General features: G+C 33.7%; 1 protein-coding gene across 3 annotated transcripts in view; it reads left to right on the top strand.

The window, feature by feature from the left end:
- LOC100161548 (rho GTPase-activating protein 7) overlaps positions 1 to 26,309 on the top strand; it is a 124,958-nt gene that overhangs the window by 84,259 nt on the left and 14,390 nt on the right. The gene's annotated exons all lie outside the window — the stretch shown is intronic.

Below are 26,309 nucleotides of genomic sequence, written 5' to 3'. Positions count from 1 at the left end.
TTTTGAGTCCCGATTATTTATAATATTATGCGCCGTTCGTCAAGTATATAATATTGAATATAGGGAATGCTAACCTGTTGCTGCTATATAGGTACCTAGTATTGTGTATGTGCATATATTTTACACACGCGTAACCGTATTATGTGTGTGTGTATATATATATATATATGTGTGTGTTGGGTAAACCTCGGCGTATGGTGTTCATACACAATATACACACTGCACTGTGGACGTCATATTATTATACGAGTGTGTGTACATATTATAGGAAATCCCGTGTGCTTCTGTCGGGTTACCTACGGTTCGCGACCCCCGTGAGAAACAATAAGACAATAATGAAATTATTGTGCGCACGACAAACAACGCCACGTACTTTATATACTTATACAAACAATGGGCGACGCCGGGCAGGGTGAACCGTGGGTGTTAAAATGTCGTACGGCACATCTTCCCGTAATAAATTCAAGTGATTTATCCGATGCCCATTGTGCGTACCTATATACATGCATATTATGACGTATATTCGAGCGTGCGTGTATTTATACGTGTGTGCGTGTGTTGGGTTTATTTATATGTGTGGTGTGTCTATGTGTGGAATCTACGCGTTGACTTTAATATTATGTCGGGGCAAAACACTCGACAATGCCCGGCAATGCTCGGTGACCCTCCCCCCACACACATAATTGCCACCACCCTCTATTATAATTTAACAGTTATAACGTAGGTTCATGTCATATTATTATTATTATTATTATTATTATATAGGTACACACTAAGGTCCGCAATATAGTTGTAGTGTTGTATCACATACAATAATAATAATATTATGTTTTTACTGTACCTATATGCGCAGTTTCATTATTCGCATAGGACGATATTATTATAATACGTATACATATATATCATAGAATACCTATATATATATACAGGTATAAATTAATAAATTATGCAATCGAATGTTGCAGTGTTTTGAAAACATTTACCTTATGAAGTGCACGTAATGTACGTTTCAAAATAAGGTAAAAATTCGGTTATAAGAAGTCAAGTCTCGTGCACGATAAACGAAAACGCCCCATTTAATTTTCACGCTTTTTTTTGTTTATTTTTCTCTTACGTATAATATTGTATCCTGCAAACATCTAGATTCTCTTTAAGGCCAAGCGTGCACACATAATATTAACATGCAAAATACTTTTTATTATACAATACCAGCCTATTATAGTTTTCGAGATTTTTTTCTTTCGATTACAAGTATTTGTTTTACGACATCCAAAAGTAACGTACCTTCTATGATGTTGAGTTATCCGGAATTCCGGAAACAATGAAATTTAGGATACGTTTGAAAAACTATTACATATTTTTAATGTCATTCTATAGTTTTATTCAGAAATATAATACACTTTTAATTCGCATTGACATAGGTAGGTATAATATTATTCATACTACAGGAGCCTTTATGACAAAAATTTATAAGTAACACCACCTTCATATAGTAAATATATTATTTTCTATTGTATACATATAGCATCACGTTTTGATCGTATAGAGATTATTGGATGAGAAAGTATTATAGGTACCAAGTGCAGCCAACGCAATCTTTGAACTATAAGTTTGAAACATAAAGTTTTTGGCGATCGACGCGACTAAATTAAATTTAACAGTTGAATACTCGAGGAAATTAGATTTTCTCTGTTTTCGCGTACATATAAACCTACCCTAAACAACCGCGGAAAACAAGTCGATCGGAAGGTAGTGCGATAGATTCTATATATATATATACGATAGACGTGACATTCAGTATACGTTTCCACGATAGTATATATACGTTAACAATAATGTTAACATAATAAACTGCTATATACACGTTTTTTATTAATAACTGTTTATTAAATGAAATCGTTAAAAATTAATATAAGTCGTGGTTCCGTTGAAGACGTAAATATTGTTAGTAGGTATTTGAACAATTTGAAATCAAATGAATTGAATTACGTTTTGCCATAAAATTATAATATATAAGATCGAGTCTTACACCCGCTACATAAGGAAATCAGTAAATAATTTAATTGTGGGGGTCATCTGCTGCAGAAAGATGAACTAATCCAAAATGTTCATATTGGCATAAGATAATTACAAACGGGTTTGTGCGTAGGCACTACTTAAAAAATAATCCAATTTGCGATTGGCGTAACCTGCAATGTCACTTCACTTGGACTAGTACCGTGGTATATAGTTGGTATTTAATATTATACGTATAGGTACCTACCTACATGTATATATATATATATATATATATAATGTGCAAGGACGTTTATTCGTCATTTATGAGCACAATTGATGTATATTATATTATTTTCTACACTGGTAATGCAATCTTACGAAACGGTTCATCGCATCATATTATCTTTCCATTCTTATGTCGGCGACGTGGACCGGATAGCCTCGCTATAGCTAGGGCACAATTTAAAAAACGACGATGCATCGAACAATAATATATTTTATTTTTTATTATATACTTTCGCTTCTGCAGAACCGATGTGATGGTGTGATAACCAATAAGACTTGAGCAGAGATCGTTGAATTATGAGGAAAAAAAACTAAGTTTATCTGACGAGTCTAAATGTTTATGAATATTATCTATAGTATCTAACCTGCAGCAGCTATTAATATTATTGTGCAATATTATTCTAGTGAAAAACACTTCGTTTGATCGATCACTCTGCACAGACAATGTCTCGAACGTTGCTCAACTAAAACTTAAATTCACTAAATGAAAAAAAAAACAATAATTTTAAACTTTCATACAACATATACCTACTGCATACAAAATGTTATATTTTTTTGTATTTTCGGAAATATTGCTTGTCTCTCGATATAAAGATAAAACTGTCGTACTATTCGTTTTGTTTATTCACATGACGCAGTGTTCGCAATCTGGAAACAGAAACATAAATGACACTTATATTGTTTCGAAAAATCAGATAAAATCATGTATACCTATAGGTACTTACACCAATGTATAACACCCATGAGCTGGACCTATACAGGCGGACACCGACTCCAGTACTCGATGAAATAGATTGGGACTTAACTACTATACGGTCCCAACTCGCAAGAAGTAAAAGTAACTATTCGAATTAAATATTTTAAAAAACCTCGAGGATAACACGCATCTACCTACCTAGCTATATTATACTATAATTACCCCGCAAAAGGAATCGGTAAATTATATATTATATAATCGTTCTGTCTGCGAAAATAAAGGCTCATTATAGCTTCATCTTAAGTATAATATACAATAGGTACGTCAACATGTAAGAAATAATGCATTATTTGTACATTACATGTACCTATAATATAATATAACGAAGGCTCGATGTAATTTGCTCTCTTATAGTATTCGATTTGATTTTTCTCACTCGCCGTCATTAGCATTCGTTTATTCCAACGATGCCCGTTATGATATTATTTATGGTCAATGGTCACTGGTCGGCTATTGTAATATACGCGATACGCAGTCGAAACGGTTTATGGGCCTGTAGTTGTACAGCAATAATATCATTAATATATTACTTTGAGTTCACTAACGAAAAATACCTAATCAAAATTGATTTAACGTAGTGTATGAACGCTTATGCTCGCAGAAATCTAATATCGATATTGTGTACTATAATATTATTATTAAACTGTGCGGGAGGCCTATGCGGTTAGGTTTTGTCGCAGAGAAAGTCGAACGATTGTAATATTGTTTTTTTTCGCGAATATATCGCACCGTATTCGGGTTATCTCGGACGGGCGCGTGTAATAATAACAACAGGTACTATTGAGGTGTATATTATTATGATATTGTATTATACGCGTGTACATTACACAGATAGCGCTGTGACGATAACGAATATATCGAAAGGTCGGGACCCCGAGCTTTTGCGGCGGCGAACGGTTTTTCATGCGCTTTGGCCTTGGACCTATCGGGCACTTATTCCCTCCCGCGGCGGGGTGACGGTGGAAAAATAAAAAGTAATTATTGTCAGACAAAAAACAAAGAGAAAAAGCAATTGTATACTCGGAATAACTAGGTCACACTCGGCGAGCGCCAGAACCGAAAATCATTCCGAGCCACCGCGTACCGCGTTGCACATAATATATACCTATAATAATGATGATAATAATGATATTAATGTATATAGGGAACATAATATTATTATACTTATAACCTAGCTATATATATATGTATCGATACTATTCGATAGGCCGCATGATGTGTATACACAATCGCGAGAAACCTGGTTACCTATAATATTATACCAGTGTTTATTGTCCGGTATAATAATAATACGTTGATGTTTTTTTATTATGTCACGTGCGTTCGTTTAGTCTGCTGCAGGACGGGCCAAGGATTTTCGAATTTGCCTCTCAGTCGCTGTCGTCAAACTCGTCGTTATATATATGGAGTTACGTTCTAGTCTGATACAAAAATTATAACTAGGTCTAGAACTTTATGGTATTTATAATTTCTTATTTAGCTCCGTGAATTATTGTCATATATGTTGTAAATGTGTTTCGTGGAAAGTATACAGATTAAAATATAAAATATAGTATTTTCTGCTATCTTTATAGTTTATTTTCTATCTAATTGTGCTTTTTGTAGTTAAAATGCAATTTTATTCATAACGAAAATGTGGTATATTATTTTCTCGGGGAGACCACAAAAAAGATTATATCGTGCATTGTATTTCGACTAAAACACCTGACGTGTAATTAGGGCGCTAAGTGGCAAACTGTATAATATATTGTAACTGGCATAACATTTTACAAATAAACGAACCAGGAATACATTTTTTACTCATATATCTGTAATACTTACTCGAAAAAGTTCATTCCTCAACAATTTCAACACCGTGGCGTAAGAATAAAAAGATCTATTTTAACTATTTTAATCATGTGAAAATGTGAAATAAACTTTCGATTTCGAATTCAATTTTTTTTTACTTCGATATTGGAATTTTTAAGTGTTTTTAGTGCAATAGTTGTTTTAGTCACTTTTTAGTGCAACAAAGTTCGAACCCTAATAATTATACTTATATAACATAACCAGTTGTGTACCTAAAATTGCCCCGTACACACGCCATACACGACGCTTTTCGTTCAAGTGATTTAATATAATAATTTATAACATACATCGTCGAAATCGTAATCGGTATAATTTTTAGTTTTTTTTTTTGTGTCGCTTCGATAGTTTCTCGCGGCCATCATTCGAATGTTTACCGGTCTCCGTTATTATAATAATATTACGATATTATAATGCAACGAAGCCTACGGATTGCAGTGTAACTATATGTATAATATATTATATATATATATATAAATATTTGTAACTCCCGCATTCTCCGATGACTTGCTTTTTACGGGTTTTTTTTAGCGTTATAGCGGTTCGCTCGCGTGTTTATGGAAATTTGCATCGTTATCGTATTAAGTATATACGTTTCCATATGGGTGTTGTACGCGTTGTCGAACAATGCGCGTTCCGAGAGCAAATAATGTACCCATTATATATTTGCCGTTTAATATTATAATGTTACGCGCACATTATTGTAAGTAGTTCTCGAATCGTTTACGACAATTTTCGATTCTATCGCGCGCCCACATACCTATTACGCTATTATAAATAATATATTATATTATTTCGATATTACGCGTTTATAATAATAATATTATTGGTATATTATATGATTTATGACTTACGTTTATATTAGAATGCAAATTTTCAAACCAAAAAAAAAATCATATTTTAATATTTCTTCGGATTACCATACTTTGTCAATGATGCCCTATACAATCAAAGTGAAAACGTCCATTTCGTGTATATATATAGGTAGGTATCTATGTTTTCATCCATCAACTCGATTAGCACTTTAGAAATCGGCAGATCGACACGACGACGCTATAGCATAATATATTATTATGTATATGTATATAGGTACATTATATTTGTTTATTAGACGCGTGGTGTGTAATAATAATAATATGTATTTGTATATTTCAATTTACTGCAACAACAGTGAAGCGAAACTATATAATTCAGATTTGATTATCATCATCATCATCATCATTATCATCATTACTATTATTGGCGGATTTTTTTTTTTAATCGTTAATTTATTGTGTTTTCTCCGTTCCAAGGTCTTTTAATCAGATGTTTTTTTAGCGTTTTTAGTTTCGTTCGGCTTAATTATGAAGTCGTAGGAAGAATTGCGGTCTTTCGGCCGACAACTGGGGCCGATAATGACCGAGGTAAAGACAAAAACACCAATTATTATATTTTGTTTTGTTGTCATGGGCGGGTGTACGTACACTCTACATAGTCACTGTATAATATAAGTAAGTCTTATAAAGTCGGCATGATATCATTCATATTATACGGGATGGCCTTGCGCGGCTCGTGATACCGTAAAATATTATCAAAATATTTTATTGTTTGTCTCACCCGTTGTACCCAAGTCCCAAATTGATAATTATTAATACAACTATATAATAATACTTCGTGCACTTCGATTGCAAATTTTTCGATGTTAAAACAATAGTATCTACCTAATTACAGTTGTTGTCATCAATTGAAATATATATGAAGCCATATATTATTGGTTTTACTCGATTTTATCGGACATCCCTTAGTAGTAATCTATACAGAAGCGCAGTGGTTCCTAAAAATTTGTTCATAGTATATTATTATTAGCTACTACTAAATCTAAAAATTGAAAGTTATGGGCATAAAAATGTTGCACCTACTTCTCAATCAGCTGAGTCAGGTCCTTTTGGATCCGGGAAAAACAAACGCCTCGTCGTGCTGCAAACGAAACGTAATAGTACATTATTATAATTCACTAAAAAATATTGAAAGACGTACCTACCCCCCCCCCCCCTCAAGGAAATTTATTGTTAGTACGGTATTTTAATACAGCAATAAATTTATAAAATTAATTGAATATATATTTTTTATCCCCTCCTCCCAGAAATTAGTTCCTATAAACGCTACATTGTACTGCAATAGCGTAGTATGGTGAGGGACATTTTTACTACAGTCTGCGGGTGAAGAAAATCTATATATTTTTTACTTTTATCGTATTAATGGTAGCTATATATACATTATTGTTATAGACTAAACATCATTGCAGTGTTGCACCTACACCATACAACCGTAGTATATTAGTCTATAAACTTAAATAGATAAATAAAACAATTAATGAAACGGACATCTCACCCACCCATCACATTTTTTTTTCGAAGCTCCTTACAATAAGCGCTGAAGTGTCAAGTGCCCATCAATCAGACTCTATGCACACGTTTATACCTTAGGTTTTTTAATTTTATTTTTATGACTTGATCTACACATTATATTATTCTAATTTCGTTTTTAATTGAAACACTGTATATTTGGCGCGAACGGACGCACGACGGACGACGATAATAATTATTCCTTAATTATCGTCTAATAAAACCGCCCGTACAATAGTAAAATAAATAATAATAATATATTCACTATATCGAAATATTATAATCAACAGTTACAATATAGGTAGGTGCGATGTGTGTATAGCAGGTGCCATTAATTACAATTACCTCGCGCGAGAGGCGTCATTTCGGCTCTTGTAATATATCATCATAACACGACCGTCCCAATCCACGCCACGCTCATTCGATAATATAATATTGTATGACGTAGGTATTTTAGTGTTTAAAACTTACACGACTTCAATAATAATTTTCTTATCGACTTATAACAGTTAAATTTCCACCGCGTTCAAGCGCGTTATCTTTCGGTGTAATGCGCAGATAATAATAATATAGTATTTTATACTTTCTCCGTCCGCGATGTATTTTAATAACAACGCGCGTATATAATGCTACCGCATTTCGTTTTCCTGGTGCGTGTATTATATTTTAACATCTATCTTTTACACACAGCTGAGGAGGCTGTATAATATATATAGTGTACGGTAGTATAATAATAATAATAATAATAATAATAATAATAATATGTATATGCCCGTCTCCAGGAAATTAGTTCTATTGTGCGCGTCATACTCTGGCATAAATCCAAACGGGTGCGCCGTCGCTTTTTAATCTCATCCTTACACCAGTACTTTATATATTATTATTGTTATTATTATACATTTTAACACGTTCTAATAGTGCCGAGTTCCCCTCAACACCCCCAACCCCGTCTAAATGAAATATTACTTTTATTTTTGGTTTTCTGAATGTTTGTCGCTGGTCTGCGCGATTTACGCGTTATAACTTTTCATATTAATGTTATTATATTTTATTAACTGTAATTTTTATCGTATACGAAAACCATTCGTATTCATAAGGAGTATTCGTATCCTAAGCACGAAATCGTGACGTAGGTACAGGATAATTGTTTCAAAGGTAAAATCTCGTTTCTTTAAAATGCATTCATACTTTAAAATAATATCTACTTAGGTACCTACTTAGAATTCCTTAAAAAACAATATTTTTAAATTTTTCATCATTTTTTAAACGCTTCACATCTTTCAACGACCGCATATATTTTAAATTTAATATTCCATAGCTGAATATTTTTCTGAGAATTTTGATTTACGAATTGAATGTAGAATTATAGTATAGTGAATTAGTTATATGAACTTATAACTATTATGTACATACATTTCTAAGTTTATAAGAGCACATCACTCCGAAGTGGCAAAATGAAACAATTTCACTACTCCGCTCATCAAGACTTGAAATAAGTAGGTGCAAGATGCTTATAAGTAAAGTTCCCACTTTTTGAAATTAAATTCTTATACTTACGTGGAAATTCTCAGAAAAATATGCCTTCTCTTCTAAAAGCGTTAGTACTTTCTCAGAAAATGTGTGTTTACCCTTAAAAGAATCACCTTGTATACATTATAAAATAGCTACAACGTGCAATGTGCATATTATATTATAGTTCATCTGAATAGTGCGCAACTCCAAATCCTCTTATTAGTGTCTTGTTCTGAGAAAATAAAAATAAGCTATAATCATAATAAAATAAGAATTTTTGAAGTTTCGATGGCATCATATAACCTCAATATAAAATATATAAATATTATTCGCTATATATAGTTTAATATTTATACAACTGATTTCTCCGATTTGCCTGCTCTGTAGTTTATAAACCATTTAAAATATACGTAATAAAAACACAATATAAACAAAATCATTACCTATTTGAATAATCTAATTTTATCCGATCTTAACTTACTATTGTACAATAAGTTACAAATCGAAAGCTTCACTGCAGACGTCGTTCTCTACATAAATCTACCGAATAGTGTCTATCTCCTTCCATTTGAAGTATATGTATATACAAAAACACTAACATAAAAAGGTTTATTTTTTATTTTTGTCCAACGGTACCTATTATTTATACATATGTTATGTATGTGAGAATTTGAATAGATGACACCTGCTTTGAAAAAAGTAAAAACCGTCTGCGCACGCGTTATTGTGTAACAACAATCGCGTCCAAATTATAAAAAACTACCTGTCTACTCGTTACACAGGTGTGTGGGATCAAAAACTAAATCTACCGAGTCTCTGATGTCGTAGATAAATTACTCCTTTGATTTTATGTAATTTGTGGTCGTATATTATATCATATAACTATAACGATATCGTATTATGTATAATAATGTAGTATCGGTGCAACCGCGTTACACCGCAGCGCATGTGATGAAAAGAGACTCGGTCAATAAATTCACGACTTATTTTTTTTATTAAAAACTCGTTGTCTCTTTTGCTCGTGACCAGAAATTGACACGTGGCAAAAACATAAATCGTTCAGGAAAACTATACCTCGCATTATCTCATGCTGCAGCGCAGTGATCACGATAATAGTTCTACGCGCAACCAAAACCAATTACCGCCGTCCACACTCGCAACATCGCCGCAACTGTGTATTAACGTGCAGGTCTGGCCGTAATTTTATATCATTTAATATGTTTCGGGTATACCTTCATCGCGGTCATAGCAGAAATTACAAAATATACGAATTACGGCACAAAGTCGATTACACTATATTATATCCATGACGGCGTGACCCGTTGGCGTATATATAAAATTGTTATTATCGTGCGACCTCCGGTTGACGAGCTGCAACGGTGTTTTTTTGATAACACTACGCGATACGTCTCCGTATGCAAAACGTCGTGGACGGTTTTTAGGATATATAATAGCACAAACTAGGTATATAAAAGATCCGCAATAACCCATATACACCAAATTCCTATAGTTGACTTTACCGGTTCAAATTTTGTACTCATGTAATTTGATATATTTATTTTATATATAATGTACACAAAGATAATATTAACCTCAAACGTGAAAGACTATAATATTATGAACAATAATAAAAAAAAATATAGTAAGTAATAATAATATAAAACCGCAACAGTAGCGGATCAAGTAGGGGGATGACATTTCAGATTATGAACTTGGAAAAATAAAAAATAAAATCTATAGGAACTATTATACTGTAGCTGGTATTCATCAATATTCATAATTTTCTCAATAATACATTATATAGTAACTATATTAACATTTATTTACGATTAATATTTATAGCGCGTACTACGAGCACCATATAAACTCTTTAATTTTTATAAAATGTATACTCTGTAAAAAAAACCCTTTATTAATAATATTAAATCGATGGAGCTTTTTTTCATTGGAACTTCACCCCTCCGCTCTACCATCAAACTTGTTGTATCCGCAACAGACATAATAATACGCCATACGTAGAGTGTAGGTGTATAGTGTATACTGCTCAGCATACCTACCTACCTACCTACCTACCTACTGCAACGAACTGCACTTATTATTATTCAATCGCACAGATCGCAGCAGCAGGAGTACAGCAGTAGCAGTGTTTACAATAATATATTATATTATACAGACAGACTTGTACACAAAACTAAAAAATAAAAAAAAAAAAGCTTTTAAGCGTTCCCATTGTTTATTGCCGTTATTAATCAGTCAAGTGGGTTAACCGACCGGTCGTCCGCCAATGTCACATACCTGCGCGGCTCGGGTTTGCGATACATAATATTATCATGGCGCGTATAGTGTACGTGACTCGCCTCTTTAATCGCTAGTCGATTATATTTTATATATATATATAATATATTAGGTATACATTTATAATATATTACGCGAATTGATTTGTTTCTTCATTATAATAATATGGCGAAAACCTCGGCTGTTGCACTGCGGCGTACCGTAACTGCAGCTGCACCGGACAATGTTCCAACGACAATAATATCATTATTGCATAGGTAGAAGACGTACGTCCTCGGTCCTGCACGGTTACGCCGAGTCTTGTCTATAGAAATTCGTAAACGCGTGTGCGGTAAAAAACGGAACAAAATTGTATTATAGCTCGCACACGAATATTGTTATTATTATTATTGATGTCGTCGTCGTCGTCGTCGCTGGAGTGGCCGTGTAGGTATATTATAATACATCCCTCGGAGTGTACCCATATAGGTATAGCTGGTAATAAACGCACATAATATGTTATTTAATTACACCGTACAGGGGCCACGGGGCGTGTCCATGTGTAAAATACAATGGGGCTCTCGCGTTAAAGAAAATAAAATATTTGTGGGTGGTTTGGGAGACACGCGTTTTTCGGGTACACGGCCGCTGTCGGTAGTAATTATCATTTTAGTATTTTACCGGCCGAACAATAATAGTGCACCTATAATAACAATTGAACCGTCGCCGTTGTGCCTATGTTATTATAATTATTATCGGAGACCGTGGTTTTTAATTCGTATATATTATTATACGTAAACCTCCCCTATATAATATGTTCAAGAGCCTATAATATATATTATACTATTTCGCGGCTCGTGTTATACCATATTATTTTGTTTTAAAAAGCACAATAGGCCAAAGTTCAAAATATAATAATAATATCAATCAAAATGTTGCAAGACATATATAAAGATATAGAAATTAATAATAAATAAAAATAATAAGAATAGATAAAAAAGGAACTTGAAGGGAACAGAGGATCTAGAGAGGCGATGAGAAGGAACGTGAAAGCTTACAATGAAGTCAATAGAGATGAGGCAATCTCGCTAACTATAATAGTAATTTTAGAAGGAAAGTTGCACACCACGAAGGCGGACGATAGGATATCCGGCACCCTCTGCGGCGGAAACGCAAGAATCGAAAGACCATCGATTACGTCGTACGCAATTGTACTGACTTTAGATGTCGAGGTGGGGGGGGGGTGTTTTGGTAGTTGAAACACCCTTTCGTGTTTATGCAAAAAATATATTTGCTATCGTTGAAATCGTTAATTTATATATATTATACAGTTTGTGTATAGTATATTATTATTATTATTATTTTTTTTTTTTTACTTTGCGCTTATGCCTGACAACTATGGCCATTAGCTGTTTTTGTTTGGAGGGGATCGGAACGGTTGGTTGAAACACGTTTGTATGTGTGGCAAGGATTTGTTGCTAAAAATGTGGTCACCCATCCGGTAGCTAGCAACACCGGCCGATACGTACACTCAGAGCGTTTTCGCAGTTAAGTGTACAGACCGCGCCATACCAACTATGGTATATTATTATATATTATGGTATGTCCGTTTGTCCGTCGATGTTCACGTATATATGAAATCTAGAAATCGTTTATTATACAATATAATATATGACCTACGGTAATGACTAATAGCGTCGACGTTCTATATAATATTATCCGCCATCCGCCCCATACCATATATATATAATACGTTGGCCAACATTCGCACATGTTTTCGGTCTTCTTCGGCAAAAACGTACACGCCAATAGTATATAAATCACCGTATTTACAAATATGATGACGTTCTGAAGATAGATTTCGATAAATATAATTAACCGTGTTTTTCGACTTTCCATTTTTCACGTCTAATATTATGTACCTATATATGTGGTATACATATGGTTGTTTATTTATTTATTTTTGTTCACTTTTTATATGCACGTCATACACGTCCGTCGGTAGGTATACATTATAATATATATTGGTACGTCGATCGCATCATTTTATTTTCACTTTCACTCCGAAATTCGCGAGCACGTCGATCGTATAAGTAACTTCATTTCGGAGGGCAAGATCGACGCGTTTACACGAAACCCTACGATATCCACGCTACATAGATTAGTATAGTACGCCACGATAATAAATAAAACACCTCATGGCCACAATTACACCGTTTCTAAGAATAAGTCTAAGAGTTTTTTTCGATGATTTTTTTAAAATTTTGATCCGAATATGTTACTTGCAATATGATTGGGTGGTCCTTTTTGGCCTTTTGTTAGTACGAACAAATCAGAATAAATTGTGACATCGTGGTATGTAATGAATGAGAATTTTTTTTTTGCATTGCTTTATTTGTGATTTTTCTGTTTCGAACTAAAGTTCCTGTCAGTAATAAAGTATTTAAAAGTGATGTTAGTTTTTAGTTGATTATGTTTTAAAAATTAATAGGTCTGGATACAAATCGTTGGGTTGTGTAATTTATCTGGCTGGTGGATCTTAAAAACTTATGTAGTGAGTTTTGTAGCAAGTGTTATTTTTTCCATTTCCTCATCGATGAGTAGGAACGCGTGAAGATAACCGTATTGAGTTGTTGTTCACAAACCAACCGCTTCCTGAAATTTTGATTTTGAAGTGATTCGAATTTTCTCAAGTTTGTAAGAGAGTTGTATGTGTAAGCATTTGCTTGTATTTCTATTAATGCATTGGTGAATTATAAATTTGTATATTTACTACTAAATCATGAGCTGTCCGGATGCAGTTTCCAAATGATTATGAAATTCGTAAACTTTTACCCGAACTCGAACTATATCTACAACGCCATCGGTCAATTTGCACGCGTTTCCATGTAGGCATATACATTACAATTTCCAAAACATTTAAATATACGTATAAAAGAAACACCTAGTATAGGATATGAAACCAGAAACATTTATAGCTGTGGGTCGTCCCGGTTCCGATAGGTATACACCTGTATTTTCCCCGCGGGGTCATGCGGACACCAGCAAGCACTGATCGGATTTCAGATCAGTGTCAAAAGATTTTTCGGAGGTGATTGAGATTTTGAGAATACCGTATGTGCCCTCTAGTGTGCATACATATATACTGATCGTGGGTGAAAGTTATTGTTTTTGTTTTCGAAGGGCCGTTTGCAGCTTGTGTTTGAAATTTGACTTTTTATACCTATTGTACATAATGTAGAAACTAGAAATCCTTAAAAGCAATAAACTACGTAATCTGCGACATCTATTGTGCTACCTCGATTTCAGATGGGTACCGTTTTGATCTAATCAGCATATATTAAAATAAAAAAAAATTCAATCTCGATAAAAAAAATCGATATAATATACCTATGCAGGTATAATAATAAATATGCATAGGTTATAGGTACTATAGAGCTGGCGTGTATAGATTTCTAACGTGTTTTGTATTCACTTAATTTATAATTATTTATCCATTAGTAGACCTCATTGGTATTATAATATATGTATATGGATATATATTATTATATAACGACGTATTGTTATAATATTTTGAATAATAATATATTCTCTGTATAGCGTTGACCACTGAATATCGGAATTAAACATTTATACTTCGCCCATATACTAATATATTATTTATAATAAAGATGAAATAAACTACGTTAAATCTCAAGAGTCAAGTTTTACACCTATATTATAATTTCTTTGTGGTTTAATATCATATTATTTATTAGGTTTAATAATACGTATAAATACCTATATTATAATATACCGATCCGTTTTGGCTGTCCTATATTTTGTTTCGTATATTTGTTTTTCTTTTTGTGTTTGGACGCAAAAGCAATTGCGTATAATAAATATAGTACCATTATGAAATACATATTATATAGGTGTAAGTATACTGTCATGATTATCGAATTAAAAAAAATCACCTACCATTAACGCAGTATATAAATACCTAATACCTATGCAGTATAATACGCGTAGGTACCTATGTATGTACCTCTATCTATACTTTGTCATCAAAATAAATCGTTTGACGATATAATGATTATACTACGCACACCGGTCATCATCGTTCGTAAAATATATACTGAACAGCGCATTTAACACCTACACGATTTTATACTGTGACGCGCGTGTAAGAGTAAAATATTTTCCTTTTCATTTAACCGATGAATAAAATTGTATTATTATTATTAATATGCTCTCGGGTGACGGATCCCATTATAACCACGGGGGTGGCTATCAACGGACGCGGCTGTGAAGTATTTCTAATATACGTCACATCACTCGAGACTGATGTGTTATATAAATATACGAATAGGTACCTAGATAATAATGTAATATACAAGGTGTGATTTACCAATCGCATGCACTCCACACCATTTTTTCATTAAACAGAATGGGTTTATTCAAATTTTGATTGTTGGAGGTACCTATACACGTCTTGAGGATTATATTTTCAAATATTTAGATTATATTATTACACCACATCAAGAAGTATCCTATGGCTTCGTAGCAACACAAAATTTTATGTCTCCTCGTGGCGACTGCCATAGTTAACATAAACGATTTTGCTGATATTCGGTACTTCGATTTTTCCCACACCACCCCTGTTAAAAAATAAACAAGAGCGGGACTAAAAATCGGCTGTTATGAAAAACCACAAAGTATCTAGATAAATTATTGTCAACGAAAGCGAAACGACCCTGCAGCATACTCATGGCGGGAATTCAAATTGTCGATTTGAATTGATAATGTTGAGGCTCGGACATTCTTCACAGTTCTCGATTACACAGAGACAATATTAAACCACAAGCACGGTTTTTTCTAGAGTTAATACGCGTATGTCAAAACGTTTATGATATTTTTATGGAACTCGTTTTATGAGACGATTTTTGTGATTTATACATTGGCGGTGTTTGAAGTATAAGCACTCGCGCTTATTATATAACCGCGGTACTGGTGTCGCAGTTATATGTGTATGATTTAGGTACATGTGTTTGCAATAAAATAGAATATGTTTTAAAATGTATTTACTATCGCGAAGAGTTTTTATTAAACTTATTTTTTAAACGGGTGCCCTGCACATGTTTTTGAAAATGTATAGATTTTAGGACCGTTTAAACGTTATAGAACGAAATGGAGTATCGAAACATTTCACGGGTCATCCCATATCGAAATCCAGCATTATAGAATTAAATGAATTATAATATTTAATACAATATACGACGTTCATATTTTTATCTAAACGTTATAAAAGTATATTATGCAAATATTCAAACTTTAAAAAGAATTATGTACCAATTTGAAAAAATATCCTCCATGACACTATACGATTGCGATAAAAAAGTATAATAAATGAATAGATTTTTTTTAACGCTTTAATACCTGTAGCATGTAGGAGGTACCCACTTTAAACCGTCTATAACGAAACACCTTTTTTTTCAAAATAACAAAAATCGATACTTTACAATGACGTGTGACCATGTGACGCCTCATGACGTTTGCCAGAAACATATACATATAATATAAACATTAAAAAAAAGTCGATTCAAACAAACACTAACGCGGTTAATAACAACATACCTATACCTAATTTTGGTTTCGTCCGCATTCGCACATTGAACTTTGAACTGACGAACGAGTTGATTTGAACTCATCGTCCATTCCGAGGTCCGTATCGTAAAATATTACGTTACGTTCACACGTCGTAAAACGGTATTGATTTTCGTATATTGCGTGTTTTTTTTCTCCCCTTTTTGCGCGCTATCGACTTTTTTCGAACGCGCGACCAGAATATATCGCCGCCGCGGAAGTCTACCTCGCCGGACAGAATTTTGTGCGTTCGGTAAATCGTATTTCGCTCCGATCGTTAAAAACAATGAATAAAAAAAAAATTGTTTACTAGCTTTTTTTTTTGTATTGTAATATTGTGTTCAGTCCGACCTACAGCGCATTGCTTACTCACGCGTTGTACTCGGGTGGACATTTTTTTTCCCCGTTAAATCTGAACGCGTTTATTCAGTGTTTTCTGGAAATAAACGTTCTACCAGTGTACTCTGCATAACCGTGTGTTGAATCGTACATAATATTATATTCTCACAAAATCGTACTGCGTGCAACGGTCGAATTTCCGAGTTCATCAAACTATATTATAATGTTTTAATAACCCCAAAAAAATAACACATACATTGCATATGACGTGCCAACGACAAAAAATTGTGTTATTCCATTCTCGTCATCATCATTCATCAAAATCGTACCTAATCGTTATATTATTATATTTTATATGTTACATTAATATCAAAATGATATGTCGCCAAGGTCGAGTGCATGAGTTTTTTTCGGCATTCGCCTAACGACGTGATGTGTTGGATTTATACATGTGCTGTGCCGGTTTTACAAGTTTCTAAACATTAATAAGTTGAGATTCTAAACTTTAGAACACCAGCTTATATCCCCGTTGTGTCCGTCAGTATATAAATTATAGTTACGATTGTTGAAATTAATATATATTTATTTTCCATAGCTACTATATATTATATAGTTACAATTGTACCAAAATATAAAGGTCACCAAATCATTTTTAAATTGTTTATGGAACTAAAGTTGATTGCATTGTATGAAATTATGTTTATAGAAACCCGGAATTTAGCAGGCTCGCAGCAGATTGAGCTTTATTCCTAACTTGTTTTCTTTTTCTGCAAACACAATTATATTCGGATGAAAATATCGCTCTGCTGTTGCTTTACATCAAACGTTTTTAAATCAGAAAACGCAATAACCGTTACCACGATGACCGTCCCCATGTTTCTAAGGTCTGCAGCATGCAGTCACCGCGTCATCCGTTTTGGTCGTGTGCGAGGCGGCGTAAACCTATTTAATATTTGCATAATGATTTATGATGTAATATGTTTATGCAGAATAATATGTAAGACGTATAATATTATGTGTACGAAACGCCAACAGCGACGACGGTGCGATACACGGCGGCTCTCGAGTGCCGGACGTGTATCCGCGCTTGTTTCCCGTCATCGCACGCCGCCGCCGCCGCAAGCAACAGGTAAATGCGCTCAATGGTTGCTGTAGTTCTGTATACACTTATTTTCAATGACGTGATTATATAATTTTGTTTGTACCCATTATACCCACTCGCAGAGACGGTTGTCGGGGACGAGACAATTTTATTAAAATTTAAACAAATAATCGAGATGATGGTATAATATAACAATATTACACAAATACGTGTATATATTATAACACACATATATATTAATATAGACCTCAACGCTGCCGATTTCAACCCAGCAGTATCCGGCGCTGAAAATCGAATGAGAATAATTATTAAGCCATTTTTTTGTCTTAAAATTATGTACTTCGTACGCGTAGCAAACAGGGACGTTGCATAATAACCTTGGCGATATTAATAACGACATTTTTTATCACGTTTAAGCGTATTGTAATATGCGAGAGCTCGCGTTTCTGTCGACGTGCGAGCAAAGCGCGAAATTTCGCAGTGCCGTGTTAGCTCATTTGCATTTTGAACTGTGGGTGAACGAACCATATTATATTATATTAGTTTTGAGTCACCTAATATTTTGCTGTCAACTGTCGAGCCTGCTGGTGTAGATACATCGAGTTAATAATTTACTGACACTTATTTGCATATAAATTATTGAATAAAATGTACTGACTTTATTCATACAATATATATATATATATATATACTACAACGATATTACCTATCAATACATACTGATCATTATTATGCATCGTGCGCGTATGATATCACGATCAGTAATACATAATTGTTGTATTATAGTAGGTATAATTCGTATGCAAATTGTTATTTAAACTGAACTTCGCGATACAGTCTCAAAATACAGCTATAATATTATTAATCCTATCGACATCGACAAATAATATTATAAATTAAGTTCTATAACTATATGCAATCACAATATTACAACTGTCCTCTCGTATATAATGATATATTATATGCGCCGCAGTGTTGATTTATTCCGAATAAACAAACATCATAAATCGATGACTGATGATTTTTGATCTCGGAACTATCGTCGCCGCGCAATTGTTATATCATATTATTATTGTCATACGACTGCAGATTATTAGTCAAGCATATATATAAATATTATGATGTATAAGCGATCTCAAAGAATGTTTTCCCGTCTTATTGACAATTGAAGTATAGACCACCGCGATGATGCGCTGTCACCGACCCATTGTCCGCAATGGTAGTTCTTTGATCGCATTCGTCTTGCGATTTTCAACCATGGTCACGAGCCGCTAAACCTATAACGTAATAAGCGTATAGGTACCCGTTACCGTAATCTAATCATATACACTCGGTATATACCTCACATAAAATAATTCTCGCCTGTGCCGAGCGACCGCGGTACATTTCCTATTACTTATGCAGGTTTTTGGTTTTTGTCGGTCCGGAAGACCCGGCCGGATTCGAAATCGAATCGATGTTATATTGATATTATATACTTACTAACGCTCGTCATCGCCGTTGTACACGCTCAATCCAGTTTTGGAAAATGTTTGCTGCAGGGAATAGGTAGGTACGAGAAAATACACTAAACACGTTTTTTTTCTCTCGAAAACCCGAAGATAAAAAATGTGTATCCTGCTCCGACCTACAGCGCACATTGTATAACACACACGATGATAATATAATACGTCGTCTGCACTCTGCGTCGCATACAATATTATTATATATATGTTAAATGCGCAGCTACCACAATAATATAATTGTCCATGGTTTGTCGACCACTGCAATTAAGAAATAGAATAATAAAACAAAAAAACACACTCGCACACATACACATGCACAGTCACTCACACAGTTACACAATTATGGCCTGTTATTTATTGATTCGTCTTAATTAACACCGCGCGTCTCGTCCAAGAACGGACGATGATTTTTTTTCGATAATTTGACAATAACGAGTCTTAACTGTTTTAAATTATACGGACGCGTATACGAGAAGACTTTTTTCCTAATTGACACGTTCATAATAATAATAATAATAATAATATGGTATTGCGCCACATTATGATAGTTTCGCTTATATTATTGTTTTTTTTCTCTCGGACGATATGTAGTTGAAATCGTTTAAATCGAATTAAAACAAACCGTTACCTTACCGACGTATAATACCTATATACAGGTAACCATTAAAATTCGACCGTGCTTAATTAATATTTATACCACACACGTGTGAGACGATACCGCGATGACATTATTTTGAATATATAAATATATATTTTGTTTCAACCGCATTATTGTAGTGTGTTACTGTGTTATTATGCGTATATAGACAATTTATAGCCATAGTTTTGTAATAATCGAACGCCAGGAATAAAAGTTAAACTTTCATTGTCTGTTTGTCGTTCAATATTGTAATAAATATTAAATAAGTACAACATACGCAGCTTTCGGCTGTATTCATAGTCGTTCCGTTAGAACACGTATCGTCATAATATAATTAATATATATTATTATATTATTATGTACATATAGGAGCTCATTACCATATTATATTAATAATATGTACATAATATTATAACGAGTATGATATGAAACATAGGTAATATTATATAAGTACTGTATATTTAAGATATTTGATTGATTGCGATGGGTATATAACATAATATTATAATAAGTAGTAACGCGTTAAACGTATATAATATGTATTCATATATAAACGGTGTTGTGTGAATTATTATAGATTATTGGAGATAAAACATGTCCGTCCGTAAGGCGTAATAATAATGAGCGATATCGGACAGACAAATTACGGTTCTATATCGCACTTTCGTTTTTTTTTCAACACACGTGTTTTCCTCGTAGGTACTCAATATTCAAATAAATTACCGTTTAGTGTACCGGAAGTTGAACATTCGAGTTTTATCGTATGCGCCGCTATCTATGCAACAGTATACCGAATACCGATATATGATATATGGCAATAATAATCGATTTTGTTCGACTATAATCTCATTTTAAGAAAATAAAAAGAAACAATTTGCAAATTACCGTCGTTATACCCTGCAACACTACTATAACTGTGATTTTCTAACACAAACCACCTACCTACCTGTTAGAGCTACAGTCAATAATCCTAGAGCGTTATATAAATAATAAAAATATAAGAGATAAAAAGTTGATCGATAAATATATTTAAGTGTAATTACATAACATTTTGGTGATGGAATTATATGAGTTTACTCTAATAATATTTACATAACCGTCTCGTCTCGATGATAACCGCACACTGTCAATTAATATTTTATGAACGAACGGCCGGTGTGTGATCGAAACCATAAAGTCGCGATTTGTAAAAGTTTGACGCATGATATAATAATATACAATATATTATTTAATATTTTTTGATATGACAGTATAATAGTGACAGTAGTTATACTATAACCAAGATTCACGGAATACTACTGATTTTACAAAATTAAATTATTTTAACCATTATTAAATCATATAATATTTGCTTCTGCTATAAGTGCTTACTCGTTTCGGGAGAAATAATAAGCTCGAAAAGTATGGTGCTACCATACTTTTTAAATCGAATATAAGAAACGCATATTATCGTGGTTTAGAAATTCCGTTATTAAATTGGCAATCATTTTCGAAGAAATCGCAACATATTCGGAGTTGATTTCTATTGAAAAAAAAATGTACTTTTTGAGTTGAAATCAATAATATGCCACTCTCCAACCCGCCACTCCACAAACCACGAACGCTAAATCACGCATGCGAGTATGCGACCTGCATCAGGTGTGGCGGCAAGTAATAAGTACCTAACCTATAATAATCCTCGGAAAGGAAAAGACTTGCATTTTGTGTACGTGTTATGATGCACGTTTCGTCGTTTCGACCGGGTACGAAGACGCGAACGTTTATACGATCTCGTACTGGAAAAATCGTCTGCCTCCTCTGACCCTTTGGACAAATTAATATTATATTGATACAGTATAATAATATTATTATATCGACCTTGCGCCGCTCGCCGCGAAATTCGCGAAATTTATTCAATAGTATATGCGGCCGCAACTAATAATATTGTAATACAATATATAGATAGTATACCTACCTATATTATTATAGGCACCGCTTGTATTGCCGGCGCAAAAATCCTTTTATTAGAATGACGGCGGCGACGATGCCGCCGGAAGTGAATATTATGTGCGCCTACGCGAGTCCATATACATATTATACGCATGTCGATGACGGTTTCGTATTTTATTGATATCAGACATAATTATTACAGTACCTATAATATGTGCGTGTATAATTTAATGTAATGATGTTGTGTTTCGCGAGGACTTTCACCGGTAAACGCGAGAAGAATATTATTATACGAGTCCTCTGCACTCGGTTCTCCGAAACGGAAGACTGCAAAATCTATCACAGCGGTGCTATATCCGCACACGTATTATAGCACGAGAGACGGATGACGGACAAAGTCGAAACGTACGATTGAACGTGTCTTTATTGTAATATTTCACGTGTGTAATGCTGCAGTAATGCGGGGACCCCACCGATTATTATAAACATTTCGGAGGGGGGGGGGCACCTCAGGAATTTACGAAGTTTTTGGGGCCCATCAAAATGTAGGTAATGGTTCCTGTTCGACCAGAAGAAGTATAAAGGCAAAAAAAAAACAAAATAATTACAATTAATGAAACTCTATTTTGATAAACGATAAAAAAAAAAAAAAAAAAGTAAAAATAAATATCCCGTCTGCGGGCCAGATAAGTTCGTTGGCCAGCCGCTTGTTATTCATTACAGTAAGCGTTATGTGTATATCACTGTATAATATATTACGCATTTATAAGCAATGTACATATTTTATTAATCTTGCTTGATGATCGATGACGGGCGCGTGAAACAACGAGCCGTGATAGCCGATAATATAAAAGATACTTATTATGTAAAAATACGATCCAACGAAATCTTTAAATGGTTAGCAGGCTGGCTCTCCTCGCATTGTGCGCTGAGACCAGCTCACTGACACCGATGACAACAATTTGAAAATAAAAAGTTGTCTAGTTTTCAACAAGGTTTGAATAAATTGTCATAGTCATTGAATACGGAATCCGTCGGAAATCTGGTCTCCCCAGAAAATTAGTTCTTAAACTTTTGTGGTTGTACCTGCGAGGTCAAGTATGGATAGTGCTCTTATATAAAAATGTTGATGCCTCTCCTGAAATTGTGTCACACCCACCGGCCATCTCCATAGGTATGGTGGACTATAATGCTTAATATTGTTTATTATAATAATAATAATAATAATGTCATGCAACATCGATGCAAAAATCGTCTTTGTCTCCGTGGTTATTGGCGCGCGCTAATATCATTTATTGTATTTTAATAATATATGATATACGTCGTGTGTACAAGGACGTGGTGAAGCACGATGAATAGGTGATTTACGAAATAAATTTATAAAAAATTGTCCCTCGCCGGACACAATACTATACCTAACACAATACGTATCATTATCTTTAGGTCAGTATACTATGCGACATAATATACATACTGTAAGACTATTACTCTGTGGTGTCATATTTTGTAGCCCCCGCGGCGGTGCTCGTAGAAATCCCCACACCTATATATACGCTGTCCAACAGACCGAGAGAATATTACGAAACCGGCCGGTGGTCTACCGCAGCCCGCGAATTTAGTTTCACCCGTCTCGCGTCTCTTCGTTTAGTCTTCGTCTTCGGCCGTCGTGTCTCCATTGTCTCGTAAAAATGTAAAATGATTGTCTTATTATTGTCGTGATGTAACGTCGTAGGTACTATAGGTATCATTATTGTTGTTATCATAATATAATATTTATTATTATATGCCTACGTTTACCGCGGTGCCGGTTATGCGTCCAACTGTAAATCGTACTTCATGACTATAACGACTAGTGGGAAAAAAAAAACCCACAGGATCGCCGAAGAAACGATAGAAAAAGAACGAACTATATCAATCTATTTTCTCGTTACTCGTATTACGAGTGCGCAGAAGTCAAGAAGTATATTATGTCGTCGGTTGTTGGCGTTATTCCGTTCTCTGGAGACTGTTGCGGAAACGTTCAAACACGGAATATTATGTTTTGTTATATCATCGGAGTTACTAGGTACCAATATGTACTATTGTACCAATATAGACGACTTATACAATTTTCAGAAAGTAATTCTGACGGTATATCGAAAAGGTCGAATAAAAATCCACGAAATGGGGGAAACGTTATTGAAAACCAATAACAGGGAAATTCTTTCTTATTTTTTTTTTTAATTCACGGGAGTTGAGACGGAAATAACAACGTTTTACTTCGAAATTATTTTGTCTTTTACTCTACCACGAATGGTACATATTTCGTGCTAGCATTTTACACATACCTAACCTACATTGTGTAGTTATGCACGTGTAAATAATATTATAGGTACCTCCGTAACATCGCGTTTAATATATTATTTTGTATTTCAATATTTCAGCAGTAAATACACTTCGCTGACACGTGGCTGTGCTGCTGCTATTCGCTTTCTGTTTCAACAAATATAATTTTAGTGAATAATTACTGTGCGAATACCTAATGCATTTAGTTAGTATTTACATTAAGTATGATGTCAAAAACAATATATACGGTTGAACACTTAAACAGAATATTAAATTTTGCCATTTTCATCGTGTTTGTATAATATAATCTGATAATGTTTAAAATTATGCAGCGAGTCTATATGAATAATAATTGTCTTTGATGTTCAAATCATTGATTTTTTGCTTTTCATTCGCGAGAATTCGAAACCATAAATATCATATTTTATAATAAAAATACCGACTACCCATATATACCGCTATATGTGTTACGCGAGTTATATCCGTGCTCCTATAAAATAAATAAGAAAATATCAAGTAATAATGATTATGCATTCTATAAAGTATGCCGGCTTATATACAAAGTCTTCTTATACAATACTTATAATATAGAACGTCCGACTAAGAAATAAGAAACCCCAACAATAACAATAATAATATTTCTGCGCGTCTCAATTGAAACGGCTTTATTATAGCTATATACCTATTTGTACAATAATATAATATCATTATGCCGAATAGCATAATAATAATAATAATATATTATATTAATTCGTGACCTACTATATAGAGTATTATATTATGTCAAGTGGGCCGGGCGATTGTGCCGTTCACAATCATGCGAATAAAGTACGTTTCCGTTCGCCGGTGTTGAACTGACACGCCGCGACCCTCTTGAATCCATAATATATTATATTTCATTGTTATGCACTATACCTCCATCACGAGTTTTCGATCTCGCGAGATATTTACGTAATAATTTAATACAAAAATGTATATCAAATAATGTTTTCCGCCTAAACATAATATAATATTATAATTTAATATAATATTAAACATACCATGGCGTTCGTTGTTATACGTTACAAAAAACTATATAATATATCGTTCGGTTGCAAAAATAAAATGATCGCAGAAATTTTAAGAAAAATAAAATAAAATATTCGTTGCTATGACAAGGGTCCCGTGGTTTCTACAGTTCGGGATCATATAGAGTAATTATTTAGTAGTAAGTTACTCTATGGTCGAGATACGAAATTTGCCGTTTGTAAGGCGTTTTGTATAGGCAATATTAAGGCAAAATCATGCTAATTTTACGAATTTTCATTCCGACAAAATCCGATGATGCGATTTCGATATAAAACGGATTTGAACCTCTCAATGTCACTTCTCAATTTGGATACTACGAACGACTTTTTTAATTTATTTATCTGTAGAAGCGTAATTATTCACTGTTATTTGTTGCATATAATTTTAAATTTATAAGCGCGTTGAATTTTTTTAGTCAAACCTTGATAAGTGTATAAGTACAAATTTGTCACATTATGCTAATAAAATCTAAAGATTAAATCTAAACCCGATTTAAAAATCATTATCACGTAATTAAGTCGACCTAACTACGGTGGAATGAAAACAGATTTTTTAGCAGGAAAACCTGCGGTCCGTTACGAATCCTCTGCATCGATTAAGACATCTCCTCGCGGTCGTCACAATCGATGCAAAATGCGTGTGACTATAATAATTTACATAATATGTATAAATGATAAATCATAGTTAAAACGACATTAACAGTACGCGGTGGACCGATAAT

This window comes from Acyrthosiphon pisum, chromosome A3 (assembly GCF_005508785.2).
Source record: "Acyrthosiphon pisum isolate AL4f chromosome A3, pea_aphid_22Mar2018_4r6ur, whole genome shotgun sequence".
Taxonomy (NCBI): Eukaryota; Metazoa; Arthropoda; class Insecta; order Hemiptera; family Aphididae; genus Acyrthosiphon; species Acyrthosiphon pisum.
This window is presented reverse-complemented; position numbering and strand designations above follow the sequence as displayed.